The sequence below is a fragment of the Macrotis lagotis genome, chromosome 1 (assembly GCF_037893015.1).
Source record: "Macrotis lagotis isolate mMagLag1 chromosome 1, bilby.v1.9.chrom.fasta, whole genome shotgun sequence".
NCBI lineage: Eukaryota > Metazoa > Chordata > Mammalia > Peramelemorphia > Peramelidae > Macrotis > Macrotis lagotis.
The window spans coordinates 644,462,440-644,481,082 of record NC_133658.1 but is presented as its reverse complement, the minus strand read 5'-3'; the positions used below and the strand labels follow the sequence as shown (position 1 = coordinate 644,481,082).

Sequence of the window (18,643 nt, the reverse complement as noted above, 5' to 3'; positions counted from 1 at the left end):
AATAATATTCTTTGATCTGCATTCAGTTTCCATAGTTCTTTCTCTGCATGTGGATGACATTTTCCAACACAGGTCTTTTAGAATTTGATTACAGTATTTCTGAGAAGAGCTAAGTCAATTATAGTTGATCATCACACAGAGTTCTCCTGGTTCTGCTCATTTCATCAGCGTCCATCCATATAATTCTTTCCAGGTTTTTCTGAAACCTACCTGTTCATCATTTCTTATAGAGCAGTAATATTCCATCACATTCCTATACCACAATTTTGTCATCCATTCCCCAATTGATAAGTATTCCCTCATTTACCTATTCTTTGTCATCACAAAAAGAGCTGGTATGAATATTCTTTCGTATGTGGGTCTTTCTTCATTTTGTGATCTCTTTGGAATATAAACCTAGGAGTGGTGTTGTCTCTCTCCAGTATGATCTAAACTTATTGAAGGTAGGGAGTATCTTGCTTTTTTCACATTTGTATCCCTAATCCCTGGTATGTAGTAGGTACATACTAAATGATTGTTGTATTGAATTGAATGGTTTCATGAATCACCAAGACTAAACAATTCACCACTATTGGCCTATGATGAACCTCTACAAACTTTGGCAAGCGGACAAAACCTATTATCCAGTCTGTTCTTGAATCTTTCCAACTTGAAATGAATAACAATAGTTCCTGATTCCATAGTCCTTTAAGATTTACTAAGCTGGCTGGTTGGTTGGTTCTTGTCCTTCATTATCAAAGAAGAGCAAAATGACATTACTATGTTTGAAACAAATTATAATGTATCTTATTGTGGCTGATCAGGCCAACATGAGCTTGGAATGCTCTACCACAGGTTGGGCACAAATAGTCCATGTGAATACCTGGGTGAATACTCTAAACTTACATATGTCATGTTTCCTTTGAGTTGCTTCAATTCTTCCTTCCTCATAGAGTGCAGCACCCTCACTAATGAGGGCATGTCATGCTGGGCTGTCCTGTGCCAGTATCTCCCAAGCTGTACAATCAATTTTAAAGTTCTTCGGTGAAGCCTTCAGGTATTGAGATATCTCAATATTGCTTCTACTGACCCCCTTGTGAGTGCTTGCTGTGAGTGAGTTCTCCATAAAATAGTTTTTTTTTGGCAAGCTTAAGTCTGGCATTCTAACAATGTGTCCAGCTCATTGTAGTTGCACTCTCTGTGGTAATAATGATGGAATGCTAGGCAGTTTAGCACAAGAAAGGACCTCAGTGTCCACTGTCTTCTCCTGCCAGGTGATCTTCAGAATCTTCTTAAGATAATTTAAATGGAAGCAATTCAGTTTCCTGACATGGCTGGTAGACTCTTCAAGTTTCACAGGCATATAGAAACAAATTCAGCATGACAGCTCTGTAGACCTTCAGTTTGGTAGTCAGTTTAATACCTCTTGTCTCCCACACTTTTTTTCAGAGTCTCCCAAATAATGATCTGAGTCTGGCAATGCATGTGTCACATAATTGTCAATGTGTTCCTCCTTGGAAAGGACACTGCCAAGGTAAGTGAACTTGTCCACAGTACTCAAAACTTCTCCATTTGCCGTAATCAATTAATAGTTCCAAATATGGATGTTGTGGTGTTGGTGTTCATTGTTAGACCAAAATAAGCACAAGTAGCAGAGAAATGATCCATATTCATTGTATCTCAGCTTCAGAGTGTACAATCATCTGCAAATGGAAGATCTAAGCACTTTCTTCATGACAACCTTATTGGTCTTGAAATTATAACTATCGACATTTTATAGATGATTCCTCTGGCTTTCCATTTTCTTAACTACAAAATGAGAGAATTAGAAAGGATTTCTAAGGCCTTCTTCCAGCTCTACATCTTCTGATTAAAAGTCAAGTTTCAAGAGTTACAGAGAATGAAGACTCAAGGCGTCCAATGGACATTTACACACTATTCTCAGATTTTTGCTTGTGGTACATCAGACCCTTATCCTAAATTGGCCTACAACACCTGGGTCGGACAGATGGTACTATTCTTACTTCACCTTACAGATAAAGAAAAAAAGTTCAGAAACCAGAATCACCTCATCGGTGATGCACTTAGAGCCCAGGTCTTCTGCCTCTTTAGTTCATTGTGCCTCTTAGTCAAGGTAATAAGATTGTGAGTCTGCAGTCATCCTATCTTCTGGAGTTTGGATCCCTTCAGTAATGAAGAAATTGAATGACTGACAGTGAGTATTATCAAAGAGGAACTAAAGAAGAGTGAAAAGGCAGGGGGGCCATGGTATTAAGGGGAGAAGTATAGACTGCTCCCTGCTTTGGAGTTCAGAATCCTAGCTCTGACATTAGGAAAGTCACTTTACTTTTTTTGAGACTTAGTTTCTTTACATAAAAATGAGGAATGTTGTAGAAATGCCAGTCATTATGGTTTGAAGATTCACAGAGGCTGCTTCATCATTAAGGTCAAACAAGGACAGTGCTTTCCTGGGGAAGGCAGCAGGAAGTCTTCTTGAGAAGAGTTTCTCTGCCATGGGCAGAACCCAAGCTTAGGAATTAGGTATCTTGGAGCTGATTTTCAAATGACCTCAGGCCAATTGAATTTTCAAATTTTATATCTTAAAACTCCTAGAACCCCACCTCAGCACATCTTACTTTATAGGGGATAAACTCTCCTGTCTCATTCTTATTTCAGAAATGATGCCTAGCATCATGCTAGGTACCAAAATGTTCAAATGATGGAAGTTTAGTTTGAGGAGAAGATTGTGGGCATCTGAGGGTCTGACAACTGTACCTATCTGTGATCTGCTCTGTGATCTTCTTAGCATCATTTAGTCTTATCTTTAACAAAAGAATAATAGTGTCTAGCTCAACTGGGTTGAGCTCAATTCTCTGGGTTCTTAAAGAGGAAAGATGAAAGAATATTCAGGAAATTCCTTAGAAATGCTTGATAAATTTAAGTTGTTTTTAACTTTCTCCCTGCTCTCTTTGCTCTTTCTCTTTTTTTCTTCCTTGTAGATAAAGGCATTTATCTATCTTTCCCACCCCTACCCCCTTCCTACTTGTATCATTTTTTCCTTTTCTAGATCCTGGGGACTTGGCAAGGATTCTAGAGCTCATGCTAAGTTCTCTGTCCTTACCTATTTTTTAACAAACTGTGAATCTTGCCTCACCCAGTCACTCCAAGGTTTACAGGAGAGAATCTTAGGGCAGAGGGGGAGGAAGCAACTTAGCTAAGACAACGCAGTGACTAAGCATGGGAGCAAGGAGAAGAGGTAGAAATCCAGCACTCCCATTCTAGGATCTGTAATAACTGAACTTTAAACTCATCTAAATGACTTTTATCCTAGGATCTCAAAGCGCCTTTTATGCTAGTAGCAGCCCCAGGAATTGGGTAATCAGCCTGTGTCATCATTCCAATTAGCAGGAGAAAGCAGATAAAAACTGGGTCTGAGATACTTTCCCCCTAAGGTATCCATTGAGTCACTTGTTTGGGCAGGGAACCCAGAACTCACCCAATCCCTAAGTCTGGGAAGAGAGGTTATCTGTGTCTAGTTTGAGGCCCAGGTAGGCAGCATCTATGGAAGACATGGAATCAGGAATCCTGGGTTCAATCCCCTTTCTACTACTTAATCCCCCAGTGACTCCAAGAGGTTGTTTCTGAATGTTTCTCTCTTCTCTCTATTCCACAAAGGGGGAACAAAGGTCACATTGTATTTGAGGCAATGGTAGGCACTATGGCCTTCTGGTACATGCAGAGGGCATGAGTCTCTGGGAGGACCTAGGAGAAAACTGGCATTTTGTATTTTTCCAAGATCTACATGGGGTGTAAGGGAAAGGAGCAAGTGAATGTCAGAATTATACATCCAATTTCCTTAGTAGCATTATTAGAAGAAGTAGGAAAAGGATGAAAAATCTCTGAATCAAATAATCAAAAACTAGGGACCAGGAAGATCTTGGTTGAGAAATAAATTTTGAGAAAGATCTCTAATTTCCCTTTCCTCAGCACTAGAATGACAGAACTAGATGGAACCTTATTGATCTACTAGTCTAAATCTCTCATTTTTCAAGGGAATTGAGGCACAGAAAGGGGATCATATTTGGTCAGTCACAAAGCTATAAAATGATAGGGTTAGGACTTGAACACTAAAGTCCTAATTAATATTTTATTTTTCCAATTACATGTTTTTTTCAACATTCATCCACATGCATAGGCATATTTATAAGTTACATAATTTTCTTCTACCCTCCCTTCCCAATCCTCTTTCCCTCAGTGGAAAACAGTCTGGTATATATTGTACACATACATATACTAATCTCCTAATTTCCATACCAGTGGTCTTTCTTCCCATCTGATTGCTTCCTATCATCAAAACAAGAAATAATGATTATCTACTACATATATCCAAACTGTGCTTGATGCTCTGAAGAAGACAAGAATCATTGAACTAGAAGGTATTGTAGAGTCCTTCAGATTCACTTTTACAAAGGAGGAAACTGAGGCTCAGATAAATTAAGAGATTTGACTAAAGTCATAGAGTGAGTTAGTAGCAAGGCCAGAATTTAAGCTCTGGTATACCTTCCCTTCATGATGTTTATGGATAGGATTGAGATCCTCCTCCATATGCCGTGAGCTTCAGTGACTCAGGACAGGGAAACAAATGCTAGGCTTCTGTTCTCAGCAGATTAGGTAAGAGGCAGCTATCCTGCAAGGCGGGGAGGAGGCTGGGGAAGTCGGGGGCAGAAGAAAATCCCAGATATTGCATAAGGGAGAGTGGGAGTAGGGGAGGGTCCATTTTAATGAGTCGGCCAAAGTAGAAGAGTGGGCAGGTCTTGGTGGACAGATGACAGGCAAACCTGGTGATGACTATGGATGGATCAAAGCTTGGCCCAATGCATCATGCTCTGGGAACAGCGTTGGCTTCACTAAGTCCCTGACTTTAGGACGTGGTTGGTTTTGATGCCACTGCCTTGTTTTTCATTTTCTCCTGCCCACCACCCCCAGCTTTCCTCTGAAGAGCTTCATCCCACCCCAATAGTTTTTGCTTCCCACCACTGACTCAGGGAAGCTGGCTAGCCTTCAGTAGAACTGGTGATTTCCAACACCTGTCATATGAATTCCAAATTCTTCTGTCTAGTCAGGTCTATGAGCACCTTCAATCAGCAAATTAATTTCCATTAACTTCCTGTTTCTCTGATTTTAGCCCTTTGACAAGGATTTATTTATTCTCACAAATTAATTTAAGAATTGACAAATTGCCTACTATCTGCTGTAGAAGAAACCTTTCCATCACTTCCCATACCCACTTACCTCAATCCATGTTCTTCCCTTTTTCAAAATCCAATCCAAAAAATTTTCACTGATTAAGTTCAACTTACTCTGTTTGTTTTCTAACCTTGTAGTCTCTAAACTTCTGGGTTTTTCATTATATTAATTTGCAGTGGTTCTCATATCAGTTCTAAGGATCTTCATGTATTTTTCCTGTATATTTATTTTCCCCTCAGTAGTCTGGGAATTCCCTCAGATGAAGAGTTCCATCTTCACTTTCTTCTGAGGATCTAAGGAGAGCATTTATCTTGTGAACTTTAACGGTGATGTATGGATTTGGCTGAATTATTTTGATTTTGAAGGAAATGGGAAAATTAATAATCTTTTCTCCTCTTCTTCCTCCTCCTCCTCCTTCTCTCCTTCCCCTCCACTTTTTCTCCTCCTCTTCTTCTTTTTCCTCCTTCTCTTCCTACTTCTTTTTCTGCCTCATCATTAATAAGCTTGTAAAGCTTTTACCGTGAGCTTGTCACTGTATTAAAAGCTAGGGATACAAAGAAAGGCAAAACCATGGTCCTTTCTCTCAAGGAGTTTGTGTCTAATAAAAGATACAATGTACAAATGATTTTGTATATTCAAAATATATATGTTGTAAAGGGGAGATAATCTTTGAGAGAAGGCACTAGCAATGAGTGGGACTAAGAAAGATCTCTTGTGGAAGATGAGATTTGAGTTGAGTCTTCAAGGAATTCAAGAATTAGAGATGAGTAGTGAGAGCATTCCAAGTATGGGGGGACAATAAGTGAAAATTCATGAAGTGTTGTATGGCACAACAAGGACAATAGTGTCCCTGGTTTGTACAGTATGTGGAGCAGGAGCAAAGAATAAGAAGATCAGAAAAGTAGAAAAGGATTAAGTTATATGGACTTTTAAAGCCAAATAGAGGGTTTTGTATTTTAAACTAGGGACATAAGGAGCCACTGAAGTTTAATGATATGGTCACGCTTGTGCTTTACAAAAATCATTTTGGCATTGGAATGGAGGATGGACTAGAGTAGGGAGATTTGAGGCAGGGATTCCAACTAGCAAGCCATTGTAATAGTTTAAGTGTGAGATGATAAGTGTTTGTAATCACCAAGGTGATTACTATGTGAGTAAAGAGAAGAGAATATATATATATATGAGAGATGTGATAGTAGAAACAAAAAGACTTTGCAAAAAATTGTATGTGTGGGGTGAATAAGATTGAGTAAAGAATGATGTGGAGGTTGCAGTCATGAGTGACCAGGGTAATAGGGAAGTTTGGAAGAGGTGGGGTTTGAGGAAAAAAAAAACTATAAATTAATTTTGATTTGGATGTATTGAATTTGAGATATCTACTTTGGGTTGTCTAAAAGGTAATGTGATATGAGACTAAAGTGAGAAGAGGAGTTGGAACTGTACAAAATGATCTGAGTATCATCTTCCTAGATGGTGATGTATGGATTTGGCTGAATTATTTTCATTTTGAAGGCAATGAGAAAACTGATAATCTTTTCTCCTCTTCCTCCTCTTTCTCCTCCTTCTTCTCTCCTTCTCTGAAGTCTTTCACTATTCCCCACTCTCTATCTCTATTTTTGTGTAAGTTCAAATCTGGCTTCAAATACTTCCTAACTGTGTGACCCTGGGCAAGTCATTTATCTGTTTGCCTCAGTTTCCTCATCTTTAAATGAGCTAGAGAAGAAAATGACAAGTCTCTGCCAAGAAAACACCAAATGGAGACATGAAACATTAGATGTGACTGAAAACAACTGAACAATTTACCATGCACTGTCCTAAGCATTGAGATATAAAAGAAGGCAAAAGACAGTCCCTGTTCTCAAGGAATTCACAGTCTAATAGGAGTGACAACATATAACAACTTTGTACAAACAAGATCTTTATAGAGTAAAATGGGAATCATCAAAAGAAAGAAGGCACTGAAATTAAGAAGGATTTGAAAAGATTTCTTGTAGAAGATAGAATCTTAACTGTAAGTTGAAGGAGACCAGGAAAGTCAGGAGGTAGAGATGAGGTTACAATATTGGAGATCAGGTTCCAAGACTGGAGGTCAGCCATTGATGACAATAGAGCTGAGAGATGGAGTGTCTTGTGGAGGATGATCAGGGAATCCAATGCCACTGAATGGAAGAGTACATGGAGAGAAGGTATTGCAAAGGAAGGATGAAGTCATTGACTTTTTCATTCTTGGAAGACAGAATCATAACTATCTAATTCAAATCTAAATGCAAACTTTTCTGAAAAGAGATCATAGATTTGGTGTATCTATGACAGTGGTTTTGCAATGCTGTAGTGTACATAGCTTTATTTAGCACCATCTTCACTCTTACTCTTCTGAGATGGGTCTTGGGTTTCCTTTGTACAAAACCAAACAGCCTGAATATGCATTTAATCCATAACTTTGACCTCATTAAGATAATATCCTAACCTATTGAATGACCTGGTCACTTGATCTTTGTAGTACTTAGAATAACCACATGCAAATAGGTGCTTATTAAATACGTAATGAATGTATAAATGATCAGTTGATTCATGTTTATGGACACTTCCTCTTTGTCCTAAGTCTACCTCTTTTGATTACAACACATTCCAAAGTGTGTCTGTGAAAGAGATGCTGGCTACTACTCCTAGAGAAAGCTTTGCTTTGGAAGCTTTATTTTTTATAGTAGTTTTTTGAATTCTTTTTGTAGTCTAGACAGACTTTGACCATGGCATGCTTTTTTGTCAAAGACTCAAAGTAGACAAAAATGATGCCACTTCCTTAACTTCTTTCACTTCTTCCTGAAAGTGAGGCATGATATGTTTAACAAACAGCTTTCTTGGGGGAAAGAAGGCATGCATGGCACTCTTATGATTTTAATCTATATTTTTAACATTTTCTTCATCATGTTCTTAAACCTAGACAATGAACTAATAACTAATCAAACCCTGATTGATCTCAATTGTTGAATTTCAAATAGCAAATATCCATAATGGAAATATAGCAACTGGTTTTCCACCTCAAGCCTGAGACACTGGGCTCTTGGGTACTCAGAAGAAATAGTATCTATGCCTCACCCTAAAGAAGACAGAAATCACTCTCAGTTCCTTGTCCAAGATTATAGTATTCTAAGCCTTAAATGTTGACCCAGGCTGAAAAAAGCTTCTAATAAATTCCTAAGCAGGGTCTATACCTACCATTCTGAGGGGAATATGAAGTCTTCTCTCAGTGACTCAAAAATACAACATAGGGATAAATATAAATGGACCATGGAACTGGCTCAAGTTGTGACTACCATGTTCTTAGATTTTAATCATGATATCCCAAGGCTGGATAGGTCCCTAGATGTTATAATGCCTTCAGGAAGGGTAATTCCCCCACCCAAGCATATCAAAAATGTAGCGCTCCCTTCTAGTTTTTGTGCTGTATTTCTTCCCCTGTTCCATTGGATCTGATGTTTGTCCTTCATTCTCTTTCTCTCTCTCTCTGTCTCTCTCTCTCTCTCTGTTTCTGTCTCTCTCTCACTCTCTCTGTCTCTGTCTCTGTCTCTTAGGTTTTTCAAGGCAATGGGGTTAAGTGACTTGCCCAAGGTCACACAGCTAGGTATTTAGCAAGTGTCTGAGGCCAGAAATGAACTCAGGCCCTTCTGACTCCAGGACAAGTGCTCTATCCATTGTGCCACCTAGCTGCTTATCCTTCATTCTTGAAGAAGGCCAAGACATCAGGTGAGGTGATGCCATGACAAGCATGTGAATTGAATTTGAGTGAGGGGGTGCTGTGCTAAGTCACTAGTCTTACTTTCTCCTTCAGAGCCAACTGGGTCCAATGACCAGATATGAATCAGGACAACTGGAGATGGCCCTGAATTCAAGAGTATCAGGGTTAAATGACTTGCTCAAGGTCACAAGCTAGTGTCAAGTATATGAGGTTTGATTCCTTCTCCCATTCTTCTCACTTCAATGCCAGTGCTCTGTGCACTGTGCTCACTATCTAGCTGCCCCTAAAAGGATTATCTGTTCTAGAAAGGAGGAAAAAGTAACATGTATCTTATAACTGAGGTGCATGGGATCTAGCATCATTTTGGACATCTTTAGATATGCTGTGAGTACTCCATTGTGTCATTAATATCTTCACTCAGATACCCTTCCCCCGAATGGAACTACACCCCTGGAATCATCTTGTGTTTGGCTATGCCAGCTTTGACATCCACATCCCATCCCACCCCTGGTTCCAAGTTTCCATCTACATTTCCTAGACATTTCTAGCCAAAGCACTATATACCTTCTCCATCTTCTAGTTCTCCTTTATGCATTAATTGTTTTTCTTCAATTAGAATTTAAGCTCCTTTAAGGAAAGAATTATTTTGTTCTCTTGTATTTAAATCACAAATGTTTAGCATAGAACCTGGTAAGTCAGTCAACAAGCGTTTATTAAAATCCCAATAGGTAGTAAACACTTATACAAAGGACTGGGAATATAATTGCAAATATACTGTGGAGATATTGCAGGTTCATTTTCAGATCACCATAATAAAGTAAATATGACACAAATTTTTTGGTTTCCCAATGCATATAGAAGTTATATTTACAATATTCTGTAGTCTATTAAATGTACAATAGTATTATAGCTTTAAAAAGTACATGCCTTCTTTAAATAATATTTTCTGAAATAATATTTTCATCCAAGTCTTCATCAAGTCACAATCTTTTGCTGATGGAGGGTCTTGCCTTGGTGTTTGGCTGCTCATTGATCCAGGTAGTGACTGGCAATTTCTTAAAATAAGACAATGATGAAATTTGCTTCATTGATTCATTATTCCTTTCACTTGAAAATTTAGAGGCCATTTTAGGGATATTAATTGGTGTAATTTCAATATTGTTGTGTCTTAGGGAATAGGAAGTTCTGAAATGAGGAAGAGAAATGAAGAAACAGCTGGTCAGTGAAGCAGAGCACATATATTTATTGATTAATGTCATTGTCTTATACTCAGTTTGTGATGTTCAAAACAACTGCAGCAGTAACATCAAAGATCACTGATCACATTTTTGGCATAATAGATATAACAATAATGAAAAAGTTTTAAATATTGTGAGAATTACATAAATGTGCCTATGAGACCATGTGAGCACATGCTATTGGAAAAATGAAGCAGATGGACTCACTCTGCAGGATTGCATGAACCTTCAATTCTAAAACAAAACAAAGCAAAACAACAAGAACAACAAAAAAATCCCACAAAATCTATGAAGCACAATGAAACAAGGTATGACTACACTAGGAAAAAGAAATTTTACTTGTCCTCAAGTAATATATAAAAGAAACTGGGGAAGGCAAGGAATTAAGTTGGGTGGGAGTTGTCATAGAATGAAGAAATCCAGGGGAGTATAACCAAGTGAAAAATGAAAAGATAACTTGGGACCCTCTTTAAATGGAGATTCTGGGAGGAGCCAACTAATCAGTGGGAGGGACTCATGGACATAGTAAGGACTTGATGAATACTCTAATACTATTTCAATACCTCTTTCTCTCCATCTCCCTCTATCCATCCATTTCTCTACTTCTCTTTTTCTCCATATCTCTATCTCTCCCTCTATCCCTCCCCCTTCCTCCCCTAAACAATCATTATACTAGTTAGGAATTCTGCGTATTGTCTATCATCTATTTTGTTGTTCAGCCATTTCAATTATGTCTGATTCTTCATGAACTCATTTAGGGTTTCTACCTTTCTTGGTAGAGATTCTGAAGTCAATGGAAGTCATTTCCTTCTTGGGTTCATTTTACAAATGAGGAAATTGAGATGAACAATGTTAAGTGATTTGCCCAGGTCATATGACTAGGAAGTGTCTGAGGCCAGATTTGAACTCAGGAAAGATGAGTCTTCCTGACTCCTGGTATTCTATCCATTATACTATCTTGCTGCCCTTTGCCTCTATTATTTCCCTGTAAAATATACTTCAGTTTTGATCCCAAGAATACCATCATACCTCTATACACTGACCATGCTCCTCCCATCTGAAAAAGAGAGTCATGGGATAATATTGGACACGTTATTCAGTGTCCATTAATTTTGGTCAGAGCACCTTGGTTAGCATCTTCTACTTACTGGGCTGTGTGAGCTTCTCAAGTCATTAACCTCTCTGCTCTCAGTGTCCACAACTGTTGGAAAAAGGTGTTGAATTAGATGATACTAAGTCCTCTTTCTACTCTAAATCCTCTAAGCTTATTGTGGTTCATTAGGATCATCTTGAGTCTTGAGAAATTCATGTACTTTTAAAGTTTGAATGAAAAAGTCTAATATAGGGGCAGCTAGGTGGTGCAGTGGATAGAGCACCTGTCCTGGAGTCAGGAGGACCTGAGTTGAAATTCCACCTCAGACACATAATAATTGCCTAGCTGTGTGACCTTGGGCAAGTCACTTAACCCCATTGCCTTAAATAAATAAAATTTTTTCAAAAAAGAAAGTCTCATTTGCATCTGAACAACTGGACATCATAGATGAGGCTCCCCAAAATTTCTTATTCAAGCATCTCTAAAAACCATAATAAGCCAACAGCCTTTTGGACCACAATTAACAGTAGTGTTACTAGCATTGCCCTTCACTTCCCTTAAGTGTTTCTTGTGCTCTCCGAACTCTTCTCTGCACCTCAAGGGTATAGATATATACCAGATCCTAGTCACTAGGTGGGATGAGTAGAGCTATACAGGCAAATATGAAGGGATATGAGTATTTTTCCACAGCCTCAAGAAAATTCTTGGACTCCATTGCCTGTGCCCTAGGAAAGGAGAGGGATGAAAGGATTTTGATCCCCCTAACTCAACTAGAAGTGAGGGCTGGGGACAAATGGTTGAGCCAGCCAATTTGGGAGATCTTCACAGAAGCCTCTGGGCTTTTATGTGTGTCCTCCTGGGTAGAGCTGAAGATTTCACTAAAAATAAGAGAGCTGGAAATGTGTTAACTAGCTCCATGGCATCTTGGCTCATTGCTTCAGTCTAGAGCTATAACACCTTCCTGGGGAATGGGAAATAGATAACCATGACAAAGGTGAAGTAAGAATAACCTTCTGTGAGAGTGAGAGACCAGGACAATGTGGAGATGCTTAGGGACCAGAGAAAACAGATGCTGAAAGTACTTAAGAAACCTCAATAGCAGAAGTTCCAAAGTAGGAGGTAGGAGCAGAGATTAATAGAACAAGGTCCTAGGATCCAAGAACCAGAAGGACTGGAATTGAGGAGTAATGGGGCATCACTAGAGCCCCATTTAAAGGCAAATTCAAAATGTGCAGTTTGCCATACTATGGGTTAGATGGACTGTGTGTGTGTGTGTGTGTTTGTGTAAATTTCATCAGTTCTCTTTTTAAAAAACATTATTTTAAATTTATAGAATAAAACAAATATTTCTATAACATAGTGCAATAAAATATATGCACATGAGACTGCAACTCTACTGTCTACAACATGCTATTCCTTTCAAGTATACAACAAAATTATCATGTAAACTTTTTATTCTTCTTTATTCCCCAGCCACCACCTCTTGCCCTAGAGATGGCTACCATAGACACAAATAGGTATGTATATGTAAAATTATTCTGTACATATTTCTACTTGTCAGCTCTTTCTCTGGATGCATCTTTCTTCTCATGTCCTTTATAGTTAATTTGGAAATTTGTAATAGTTGAAATGACTTTTTCACTCAAAGTCATTCTTAAAACAGTATTGATGTTATTGTATACAGTGTACTCTTAACTGTGTTCATTTGGCTCTTTTTTATTTTGTACAGGTCTTTTTATGTTTTTCATGTTAGTCAATTCTCTAGCCATTCCATCCACCCACCCCAGTCCCTGGAAAGATAAAAACTACTGAGATCATTAATTATTGAGAAGATTCTAGTATTGAATCTAATCTATGTATACTCAGCTCAGTGGGTTCTGATCCCTGGGTTCTGATCTATATCTATATCATATCTATCGATATCGATATCTATATCTATGTAAATAAAAACCATTTCACAGATGGAGGAAGCTTTAGTAGTAACCAATTGAACTTCAATTGGCTATCTGAAGTGGGATACAGGAATCTTCTCTCCTTGTAGCACAATCCTTTCCTACTCATGTCTAAATAAATGGAAATACTAGTCTTTTTTATCTTTGTTTGAATTTGCTCCCCAGCCCTTTCCTCAGGCTCCCTCTTCTCTTTTCTTCTTCTTCTTCTTCTTCTTCTTCTTCTTCTTCTTCTTCTTCTTCTTCTTCTTCTTCTTCTTCTTCTTCTTCTTCTTCTTCTTCTTCTTCTTCTTCTTCTTGCCCACTGGGCCTTTTCAGCTCCATCAAGACTCTGTGGGAGTCCTGGGAAGGTTGTCATAAAATACTATCCCAATCTCCACCTCCTTCTCAACCTCCTCAGCCTCCACCTCCACTTCTACCTCTTCTCCAAATATATCAAAGGAAGTCAGGGCTGAGCTATCAGCTCTAGGGATGGGCAAGGGGAAGGATCGAGGAGAAGATGCTTTCCAGTGTTGGCAAGGAGAAAGACAGTTATTAAATATTTCATATCCCAATAAAATGTGTTTCTCCAAAGCCAAACCCTGGGGCCCTTTGAAGCCTGGACTTGACCTGACTTTCCTTCCTTCTGTTTCATAGGAAACCAAGCTCTTTGGGTTCTTTGACTGAGTTCTTCTGGGCAGTCCATTTCTCAGGAGGGTATAATAACCTTTGAGGCTTCCCAAGGTCTAATAATGGCTAACATTGATTTAGGCCTTTAAAGTTTGCAAAGTTCTTTATATGGATTATCTCATTTGATCTCCATAACAATCCTATAAGGTAGGTGCAGTTTTATAGTCTCAGTTTATTGATGAGGAAACTACATCAGAGAGAAAAGAGGTGACTTCCCCAGAGTCACATAGCTGATAAGTGTCTGAGACACTATTTGATATCTTCCTTGCTCCAAGTCCACTGCATGTGTTCAAGCTGCTAACAGGACAGAATGGACCTAGTTCCTTTTAGGGAATATATGTAGGATGTTTCTAGAGAAATATGTTGATTTGTAGACTTTCCTGTGTTGCTGGTATTAACCTGGAGCCCTGGAGCCAGAAGTAAACAGATGGTTATGAGCTGGAGTACATTGAACTTGTCAGAAGGGAAACAGGGGAAAGACCCTATGTGACCTTGGGCAAGTCACCTCACCTCAGTCCTTTCTTAGCTCCCTTTTATTCCTCATCTGTTAAATGGAGAGATCAGGCCTTAAAAAGAGATCTTTATAGGTCATTCCTGTTCTGAATCCTATGGTTGTATGAGTTTGAGTGTGGATGGAGTTGAAATAGGGGCAGCGGGACAAGGAGACCAAGTCAGTGTTTTTCTATAGGGTGGGTAAAAAGTGGATAATGGGGAGATGACCTTATGTTGATATCTCAATAGGGATTCCTATTGGGATATCATCAAAAGGTCATTTCCCCATTATCCGTTCTGATTGAGGCAACCAGAGGCATGTATAATCTCAATCAGTGAATGATTAAAAGTCTGCTTTGCTTGGGACTCCATGAGTTTCTTCTGGCACAACTTGACCCTCCTAATGACGTTTGCTCACATTAACCAAGATTGTATTTCCTGTGCACAGGCTGACTGATGGCAAGATCAGCAACCTGAGCAGCCTTCAAGGAAAGACACCACCCTGGACCTCAACACTTATCACGCTCATCCACAGCAGGTCTTATGCTGAATGTATGAGGATACTAGCAAGACTTAAATTCCTACATCATTTTTTTGCCTCATATATACTTTGTGCCTTTTTACTTACCGATGCCTTCACCATCTCTGATCTCAAAGCATTCTTCTATTGGTAGGAGGTTGTCAAGTCAGAGATAATTATCTTGATCAGACCGTATCAGAGAAGCCTGCAGCTTAGTAAGACCTTGTGTGGAAGCAGACATAACTTTGTCTGGGAGTCAGGAGGTCTATGTTTAGTTCTTTCTTTGGCAGGTTGTGAATATAGTCAGGAAGACTCATCTTCCTGAGTTCGAATTCAATCTGAGACACTTTTCAGCTGTGAGATCCTGGGCAAGTCATTTAACTCTGTTTGCCTTAGTTTCTTCAACTGAAAAATGAGCTGGAGAAGGAAATGGCAAACCATTCCAGTATTTTTGCCAAAAAAATTCCACAAAGAGTTGGACATGACTGAAAAATGACTGCACAATAACAAACATTTGTTTTTTGCCTACTATATACTAGGACAGTATTAAATACTAAAAAGCTATGTGACCTTGAACTAGAAACTTCTCTTCTGGTCTCAGTTTCCTAAAGGGGATTAGATTAGACTAGAGAGATCATAAGGTTGACTGTGGTTCTATTTTTGTATTATTTTATTCATTCAGTATTAAAGCAGGTCTTGAAACCAGGAAGAGCTGGGTTCAAGTTCTGCCCAGACATGTTAGCTGAGTAACCCTAGGAGGGTCTCTTAACTTCTCTTATTAATTTTTTAAAGTAAAAAATCAGCTTCCATTCTATGGAGGCAACCAGGGGAATTCCCTCTACAGAAGTCACAACTCTGGATTCCTTGTCCCCTTCCCCCCAGAAAGCATAAGGCCCAAATTACATAATTACTTAATGGTAAAGCTGGAATCAGACCCTAGTTCTCCTGCCCCCACCCTCTCTAGTTCTGTCTAGAGTTCCTTCTGTTAAATCTAGAACATGCATTGGGCACTCTGATATTGGGGAAAGGTTAGAAGGAGTCAGCACTGTGTTTTGTGATAGTCCCTTTACCTGGGGGGCTTGGAAAAATTAATCTCTAAGGTTCCTTCAAGGAAGCTTAAGCTTCTATGATAATATCTCACATTTCTGCAGCATTAGAGAGCTTACAAGACCTTTCCTCACCTTTGTTGCTCAAGATAAGGAGCACAAATATTATTATACCCATTTTATAGATAAAGAAACTAAGACTCAAAACTATAAAGTAATTTTCCCATATTCACAGAGCCTGTATTTGAAGCTAGATCTCCAATGCTCTTTCCACTAGCCAGCCCTGTGGAGAGGGACTGTAGTGGGGGAACTCATAGTCCTTGTAGAGATGAAAAGGCAAGGGAGAAGGCAATTTTTAAGATAATTAATTCATTATTGCAAGCGTTAGTTATTTTCTCCTTCCCCTCCTCAACTGAACAATGGGAAAAAGTCCTTTAGATTAGATATACAGAACCTAGCAAAACAAATTTTCACATGTCTGAATGCCTGAATGCCATGTCTGAATGTGTCTTATTCTTCATTTTAGGTTCTTTCTGGAAAGATTTGGGTGATATGTTTCATGTATGTCCTCTGTACTTGGGGCTTGTCTTCACATTGATCAGAGTTCAAAAGTTTTTCAGAGTTGTATTCCTCTATAATCTTGACGTCATCATACAAATTGTTCTTAGAGTTCTGCTCATTTCATGCTGAATTAGCTCATAGAAGTCTTCCTAGTTCCCTCTGAAATTGTACAATTCTTAATTTCTTATGGCACAATAATGATTACATTCATTACATCCATTACATTCATTAATGTTCCATTACATTCACATCTATAAATTTCTTTTGCTATTCCCCAATAGCAGGGAAGCCCCTTGGTTTCCAATTTGAGGCTACTATGGAAAGAGCTACTATAATATTTTTGAACATGGAGATAATTTTTATGTCTCTCTTTTTTAATGTTTTGGTGGTATATGTCTAGTAGTGGTATTGCTTTGTCATGTTTTAACGTCTTTTGGGGCATAGTTCCACACTTTTACAAAATGACTGGAACAATCCACAGCTCCATCAACAATGCACTGGGATATCTCTTGTCCTATAGTCCCAGGAAGGGAGTGTTTTCCCAAAATTCTGCAAATGAACCCTCACTCTCAGAATTCTGTCCTGGAAGGATTGTGGGGATTTGCCTTGTTTCTTCTTCGGGGTAACTCATTGAATCTTATCTCCTGACTAGGTGGGATGGGGAATGCATCTTACCCCATTCCAAACTTCCCCTGTCTGCAGAACAACAAGAGGCTACCCACTCCCAATAAAACCAACTCATTTCCTAAATCTGTTTTTCCAGATGGCCCTAAAAAGTCTAATCAAAGCCAGATTCCCTGCCTTTGGTCTCTTCCTTTCCTATGCAGCTGGTCCTTCCTCAGAATCACAAGCTCTGAGGTCCCCTTTAACCATTTCATGCCTGACTTCTACATTAGACATACTTTTGAGCTGTCCCCTCTCACTTTCCTAAACTGAAGTCATGGAGACCATCTGACAGTGACTTCTAGGAATGAGCATAGTAATGGAAAAAAGCATTATATTGACAATTAGGAGACCCAGGTTTTTAATCCCGATTCTATTATTTGCTCTGTAATCTTAGTTAAGTTAGGCCATTTCTGTCCCCTAGTTTACCTCTCGGTCATAGAGGAATAACAATTCCTGTCCTAGCTACCTCAAAGGGGTATTTTGAGCAGAGCTATAACTAGGACATTTTGTGCCTAGGGCAAGTACTGTAAACCATATCAGAAGCGAAAGTCATCAGGCAACTCTACAGTTAAGGGAATAGGTGGGAGAGGAATTTAGCCCCTCCCACCATTTCACAACTTGATAGAGCTAGAGTCCTCAGAAGTCATCTTGTCCAAACTGGCTTAGAGAAAAGAGGCTTCCCCATGGTCACAGAAGTTGTATGTGACATAGTTAGGATTGTTATCCATGCCCTCTGTCTCCAAATCTAGCATCCTTTCCATTTGTACTAGTCTACTTCCCAAATTAATGTTCAGTTTTAACTAGTTATTCTTACTAATGAGATGCTAAGCTCTATTGTTTCTAATTATTGATCTTCTGAGTGCTATCATGTCCTTTAATTTCACATAGTAGGACAAAACTTTAGTTGCTCTGCCCAATTAATGGCCCTAGTTTTGTGACTTAAATAGGGCCATAGATGATAATGGACTTAGAAAAGTATTAAGTACTATGGAGACAGAAGATATTATTATTATTATTATTATTATTATTATTATTATTAATTTTTATTGTCACTGTTACATAAGACTGAGGTTAGAGAGAGGTGTGTGTGTGTGTGTAGGAGTAGGATAAGGGGAAGGTAGTACATCTGAGTAAGGTGATACATGACTACCCCTAAGGCTTCTGGGAACACTAGGAGCAGAGACACCTTAATAAAAGTAATTTGTAAACCCTGGATCAAAATTAGACATTATTGGAGTATCTCCTAAGAAGGCAGAAAACTTTCTCCATGGAGACATTGGAAAAGGTCACAGGAGGAAAAGCTAAAGGCAGGAAGGTTATTTGAACTAGAAAGGAAAAGTCTGAAACATGATTTAATATTCTAGTGTATTTTCTTCAGTGCTTCAAAATATCTGTGGTCTAATCTGCATGTTCAATAATAGCCCCCCCCCCCCAATCTCTGTGACTG

At 38.8% G+C, this 18,643-nt stretch overlaps 1 long non-coding RNA gene across 2 annotated transcripts; it reads left to right on the top strand.

Annotated features, from left to right (window-relative positions):
• Nucleotides 1–1,197: 1,197 nt before the first annotated feature.
• Nucleotides 1,198–18,058, top strand: LOC141522257 (uncharacterized). Of its 2 annotated transcripts, none has more exons than XR_012478171.1 (3): nucleotides 1,198–1,513; nucleotides 12,767–12,810; nucleotides 14,852–18,058. It is a non-coding gene; the product is annotated as an uncharacterized LOC141522257 (long non-coding RNA). The 2 variants fall into 2 exon arrangements; XR_012478170.1 differs by lacking the exon at nucleotides 1,198–1,513 and adding an exon at nucleotides 8,667–8,970.
• Nucleotides 18,059–18,643: the final 585 nt, after the last annotated feature.